Raw genomic sequence first — 6,825 nt, forward strand, 5'->3', positions numbered from 1 at the left:
GATTAAAAACATATTAAATATAAGGGGTGATGCAAGCATAAATTATTAATGGGGGTTTGTATTAATTAACAACAAAAAATAGCAAAATATATGGAAACGAGATATGGAGACGGGATTCATAGGGTGTGATAGAAATACAGTATAAACGAGACTAGCTGGTACATGTTTTTGATGGTAGATTGTTGATCATTTGTGACTAGGCTAGACTATAGTGGGGTAAATTCTCTCTCTAGCAACATACCCCGAATCTACTCGGTTTTTCTTGAACACCGAGTTTTCGCATTAAGCACAACCTCCGCCTCAACCCATTAACTCTCTCGAGCTGAATGTGTGGGAAAATGACTAGGATTCACTATATCGAGTTGAACCCATGTCGACCCAATACCGCCGGCTATCAATTTAGTAGACTTAGTTTTACGACATCTCTCTCGAGAAAGCAAAAAACACTAAGATGAAATCATATTTGCAACTACAATCCCATTAAGTTCATACACAACTACTAAATGAAATCACATTTAAACAACAACTAAACCATCAACAAGCAAGATCCAACAGATAATCTAACCCATATTCACAAAATCACACCCCAAGAATTGGGGTTTTATCTAGACATGTAAACGAGATGAAAATCAATACCAATATTTGTTTCCATCAACTGGGAATGAAGAATTAAGTCTTAAAAAATTTCAATAGTGAAGAATCTTCAAGACCCACGTCCAATTTTTAGAGTTGAAACCCTTTCAATCTTCAAGGTATTAGAACAAAGTCTCCAAAACCCTCTAAAACTTGCAAAAAAATATTCTAAGTCTGAATAATAATTGTCTATGACTTGATACTAAGTTAACAATTAAAATAACTATTTATAGTGTTTAAAAATTTGTGCTGCAGCGGATCACTCGGCGCAGTTAGTAGGGATCGCTGATACACTAGGTGATCCACCTTTTGCTCGATTTCATCACCTTTTCTTTTTAGCCTTCAGCATCTTTGCGCTTTGAGTTGTTGGGCGTTATAGTACTTCTTCGCAAAATTACTCGGCAATACGCCGACTGCTCCATTTCATCACCAACTTGATCTTTCCCTTTAGGGATCAACACACTAGAACAAAAGACGATCTCCAGGTCCATCGGTGACTCGCCAACTGGGCTTCATTTCTTCGTTCTTTTCAGCCGCCTTGTTCCTTCTTGCCAAATAGTGTCCATGTTTTGCCTCAAACTCCAAATATCTAAAATTTAAGGGTTTTAAGCAGATATCGAGACAAAATATGCATTTGGAGACACTAATTTTATCAAAATAAAGCCCTAAATGAATCCAATTTGTGGACTCATCACGTATTATCCAAACCATGGAAGATATGTTCAGAGAATGTATACTTGACTTCAAGGGTTACTAGGATGATCACTTGCATTGGATTTACTTTGCATACAACAATAGTTATAACTCAAGTATTGGCATAGCCACATTTTAGGCTCTATATGGTACGAGGTGTAGATATATTATAGGCTTGTTTGAAGTGGGTGAAGTTTCTTTGATATTTCCTAAATTGGTGCATGAGGTTGAGGAGAAAGTTCAACTTATTAGACAAAAGTTGAAAATGACACAAAGTCGACATAAATGGCGATTTTTTGTAGAAGAAATACTTAGTTTGATATTAATGATGGGTTTACTTGAAAATTTCACCCATGAAGATTGTAATGAGATTTGGAAAGAAAGGGAAGCTTAGTCCCCGTTATGTAGGCCCATATCACATCTTGAGGTGTATTGACAAAGATGCTTATGAACTTGATTTCCCTAATTACTTGGCATCGGTGAATTTGATTTTCCATGTCTTCTTGTTGAAAAAATTTATTGGAGATCCGACATCTATAGTTCCCTTAGATGATTTGGCGGTCAAGGAGAATCTTTCTGATGAGGGTGTTCCGATTGAGATTTTAGACCGGCAAGTTTCATAGTTAAGAAACAAAGATATTGCTTTAGTAAAGGCTCTTTAGAAGAATTAGTTAGTTCAGGGTGGTACTGTCACGACCCAGGGGTACCCCACTAGATGTAACTTGGCGTATAAATCCCTGAATTAGTTCATACAAGAATATTATCAGTCATAACATAATAAATAGAACAATAAGAGTAAAATAATAGTCCACATCCAATAGTTTCTATAAACAAAATCTGGAAGTCTAAAACATTTGTCTAATCATAGTCATCTAATACAATAGAATGAAATTGGACCTAGAGCATACATCATGTTCAAAAGTGAAATACAAGAAAAACAACTAAAACAATGAAAGTCCATCCTCGAAGTATGAGGACTCACCGAAGTGCGTAAATCTCGAACTCAACCACTACCCACAAAATTGAGAACCCTGACTGTCGGACCCTACATTTTGAGAGATGTATGCAAAAGTATGCGTTAGTACAAAACAATGTACCAACTAGGATAGTCATGCATAAAAAATTTATAACATGCTCAAAAGGACATATCATTTCATTACATGCAACTGACCAAGCTAAACATGATATAAGAGAGTTAAAAACATATATCATAAAACCAAGGGTAAATGTATGGTAACATCATCTTTAAAACCTTCAAACTCATATTTGATACTCCTTGAAGTAACCTTAGTTCATTATTAATTTGGGGGATTCGCCTTAACCAACATAGAGATCATATGAGCTATAACATGATCCCCCGGTGTCTCTCACACCAAAAATGGTTGTCCTACTTGCTTTGGTAGAACCATGAACTTCTACTTTAAGTTGATCCACTAGCTAATGTTTAATTTAGACAATCATCCAATGAGGACACATAGGTAAGAGATAAGGAGATTGCTACTAGAAATACGGCCTCTACTCGGGAGAGCTTCAATCTAAATATCCTCTCAGTGCTTAGCTAAATCCCACAGAATAGTCATTTCTTACTCTACCTCATTATCCATGGAAATGTATCATAGGATAACTAATACAAGATACTTTCATTAGGATAGCTCTTACTCTTTGATTTAGGTGAGAAAGCCTTTCAACCTAAGAATCCTTATTATGTGAGAAAAGCTTTCCCATCTTGCTAGTATATTTTTATAAGAATATGCTTTCAACATAACAACAACAACATCATTGGTACTTTACTGTCAAAGCACCCTTAAAACAGCCGCATAGATTTCATAAGAATATGCATAAGTCTATACCTATTAAGGTTCAAAACCCACTTTGAATCATCATAGAAAACATGGGTTAGATATGGATTTCATCATAAGTTCATGTAAAGCTAGCAATTCATGCCTAGTTTCATAAAAATCTTCCTTATCAATCAAAATACCACATCACATGATTCTTAACTTGAAAACACGGGGTTACATAAGTTCATGGGGGAATCATCATATTTAAGCAATTCATGCATAAGAGATCATAATTCAATCGTTTAAATAAAAAATAAAGAGAACCCATGAAGATTGAAGAAAACCCTAACACAATTCGGTGTAACACCTTGGAAACTAGTAGACCAAACTAGAGCCACAAGCTAGGGTTCTAAGGTTTGATGCATGAGAAATAGAGTCGTAGATGAGAATTTACGTGTTTAGAATGAGGAGTTTAGTGGTTGAATGTCAAGGTACATATTATTCCCAGTAGTGTAGATGACCATTGAGAGTTTGGTTGAGCATGGGAAGGGCAAGTACCAAGGCAAAAGGGTAAGCCTAAGGCAAAGGGCCAAGGCTGCCTAAACTTGGCAAGCTACTGCCTAAGGGTTCCCGACCAGTGGTATGGACCACAGTCCATGATGTGGTCTTTGAAGATTATTTAGGATGGTGGGAGGCCAAGCCTTGAGGTGAGGCTACTGCCTAAGGGGCCACGACAATCACCACGCCGCGTTGGCTTGACCACGAACCATGGGAGGTCTCGTGAATTTCCCTTAGCCTCAAAGGAGGTTGCCAAGATAGGAAGGGACACTGATCAAGGGACCACGGGCACCACACACGGGCCGTGGTGCCCTTGACGGTCCGTATGAGTGGGCATGGCACTAGACGCGGCTGCCTAGTTTAGGAGTTTTTAAGTAAATTCTTATTCTACTTATATTAGGTGGGGTTTGTTTTGTAAGGGTTTTATACACCAATATATAAGATTTTAAGTTATTATCCCCCCAAGTTTAAGTTACTTTACATAAGACACAATTCAAAACCCCAAATCACTCCTCTCTCAAATATTTCTTTCTTTAGAAGAATCTCCATTGAAGAAAAAGCTAGGGTTGAAGCTAAAGTTAAGAACAAAGGCTCCTTTCCTAAAGGCTTGTGCTAGGGCTTTGATTAAGGTATTCTTAGATTTTCATCTATCGGTTCATCCACCCATTGAGTCCCCTAGAATTTCCCCTAATTTGTGAAAAAGAACCCCAATCAACTTGGGTTACTTTCAATGTATGGGTTTTAGGTGGGTATGATTTCAAATGGTTGGATTCTACTCATATATCATTAATTTAGTGTGGATTCAGGATATTATGAAGATTTTATGTGGATTCGTTGATTAACACCGATTTTCAAAGTATATGGGTTTGTGTCTTTTGATGAGGAATTGATGATTCTTGCTAGATTCTCCAGGATTGTTGTCATGAATGGAAATTATTCAAGAATAGAGATATGAAATCATGAATTGAACTAGACTTATTCATGATGATATAACATGAGTTGAAATGATTAGAATTGGGACTCTTGATGAAATATGCTTGGAATTCCCTATGACTAAGGCTTGTGACTAGTATGTACTGTGATCTAGACTAGTATGTTGATTATGGAGTAAAGCTTGAATATAGGGCTTGAAGTCATAATATTGGCCACTAGGGCTTAATGATTAAGCCTTATAGAGTTAACTAGCTTTCATTGAATTGATACACAATATAGATAGAGTTATGGTGGAAGGCTCTTACCCACATGACCTACTTAGAACTATATGAATGCATGTATGTAGAATGTTAAAAGTTAATCACCTAAATTGAATCATTCTTGTTAGAATATAATAGCTTCAGGTTGAGTCTTATGATTCCTTTATGGATAGTTGAATTATGTAGCTTGGGATTCTAGATCTCATGGTAGCTTGGGATTTACAAATTAAGCTCTCCTAAGGTTCGTTTGAACTAGCATTGGTCGGATGCTTTTCATGGTAGCTTGCATTAGTATAGGCATGGTAGCCTAGGATTGAGGATATATACTCTCCTATGGGTAGCTTGAACTAGCATTGTTAGAATGCACTTCATGGTAGCTTGACTTTGTTAGGCCAAGACCATTTCATGGTATCTTAGGATTGAGACACCATACTCTCCTAAGGATAGATTTGGGTTGAGGATTCATACTCCCTAATGATAGCTTGCACCTTATTGAATGGTTGTGTGGTGGCTAGGTTGTTATACTTTTATCCTTCCTTGGATAGCTTGGATTGTATGATAGGATGTTTTCCATGGTAGTTATGTCTAGTGTGGCAGTACGCTATTCTATGATAGTCTAGAATGATAAAAGCATTGAGTAAGCTAGCCTAAAGGAGTACTTAGTATGAGTGGTAGTATGGGATGCCATTCATACATGGCACAAGAATGACTTGAGGCTACATATGAAGTGTCCTCTTATGGGATGTATTCCTAGCTTGGATTGTTGCTATAGTTGCCTTCCATGATATGATTGACTTAAGATGATAGTTCCTTGTCAATGTGAAAGTAGGTCAATAGTGACACCTAGAAATGATAAATATTAATATAGTGACTTCAAGGATATGCTTATGGTGTATGGTATTATGGGATGCCCCACATGCATTGTACAACTGTACCTTGAGGTGACTTGGGGTATAGTGCTCTTATGACATGAAAAGCTAGGTCTTGACTATGAAGGTGGACTATGACCAAGAATGACCAAAGAGAGGTACTTAGATTGGATAGTATTATGGTATGCTATCTTTGCCTTGCAGAAGTATTCCTGGTGGTGGCTTGTGAAGTAGTTCTGTTGAATATGAAGACTAATGGATGAACTATGAACTTTCGTTGACTTGTTATGATATGATGCTGATGTTGGAGTTTATGCTATAAATATGTTATTGTCTCTTATTATGTCTTATGTTGACTAACTATTTGAGATGCTTTATGATGTTGTACTAGCTTTCACACTTTGTACATTATGTACTAACGCATATTGCCTACATTCTAATCAAATGTAGGGTGTTGGAGATTGAGTTTATTTGAAGGCTAGGTTTCCAAGGATCTAGAAGACTTGAAGATTTGGTGAGTCCTCATAGCTTTGAGGACAAACCCACTATGTTCCTTTTATATTTTTTCTTAGGTTTAAACTTTATATTGGCTGCGTCCCAAGACTCTTATTCATGTTATTCATATATGGTTTGAGACAAAGAATATTAGTAAAGACTTCCGCTTTTATGAAATGCTTTTCCATTGTATGTTTAAAGAATGTTTTAAATTTTCCCTATTTTTTTACGATTTTATGTTATGATGATGCTAAGGGCTTGTATGCGAACCTTTGAGGTCAAATACGCCATATTACGTCAAGGAGGTACCCCTAGGTCGTGACAAAGATGGTATCAGAGCAAAAGATTTAGAATGGTTCTAGGATTGTCTCAAACCATGTCTAAGTAGAGTCTTATTCATGGGTGTGAGTCGTGACACATTTATGAATAGGAGGCTATTGGATGCTTAGGAAAAGTCTCACTTCTTCGTTCTCTTAGTCGTGCCATAGAGTTTGGCTTTACTAGGCCCTCTTTCTAATTTGTGACTGTTGTTTTTTAGGGTATGGCTAATCAAGGGAGAATGCTAGGCGAGAAGGGGAAGAGAATGGGAACCAATAGATTCCT

The sequence above is a fragment of the Solanum verrucosum genome, unplaced genomic scaffold (assembly GCF_900185275.1).
Source record: "Solanum verrucosum unplaced genomic scaffold, falcon-dt-bn FXZP01000227.1, whole genome shotgun sequence".
Taxonomy (NCBI): domain Eukaryota; kingdom Viridiplantae; phylum Streptophyta; class Magnoliopsida; order Solanales; family Solanaceae; genus Solanum; species Solanum verrucosum.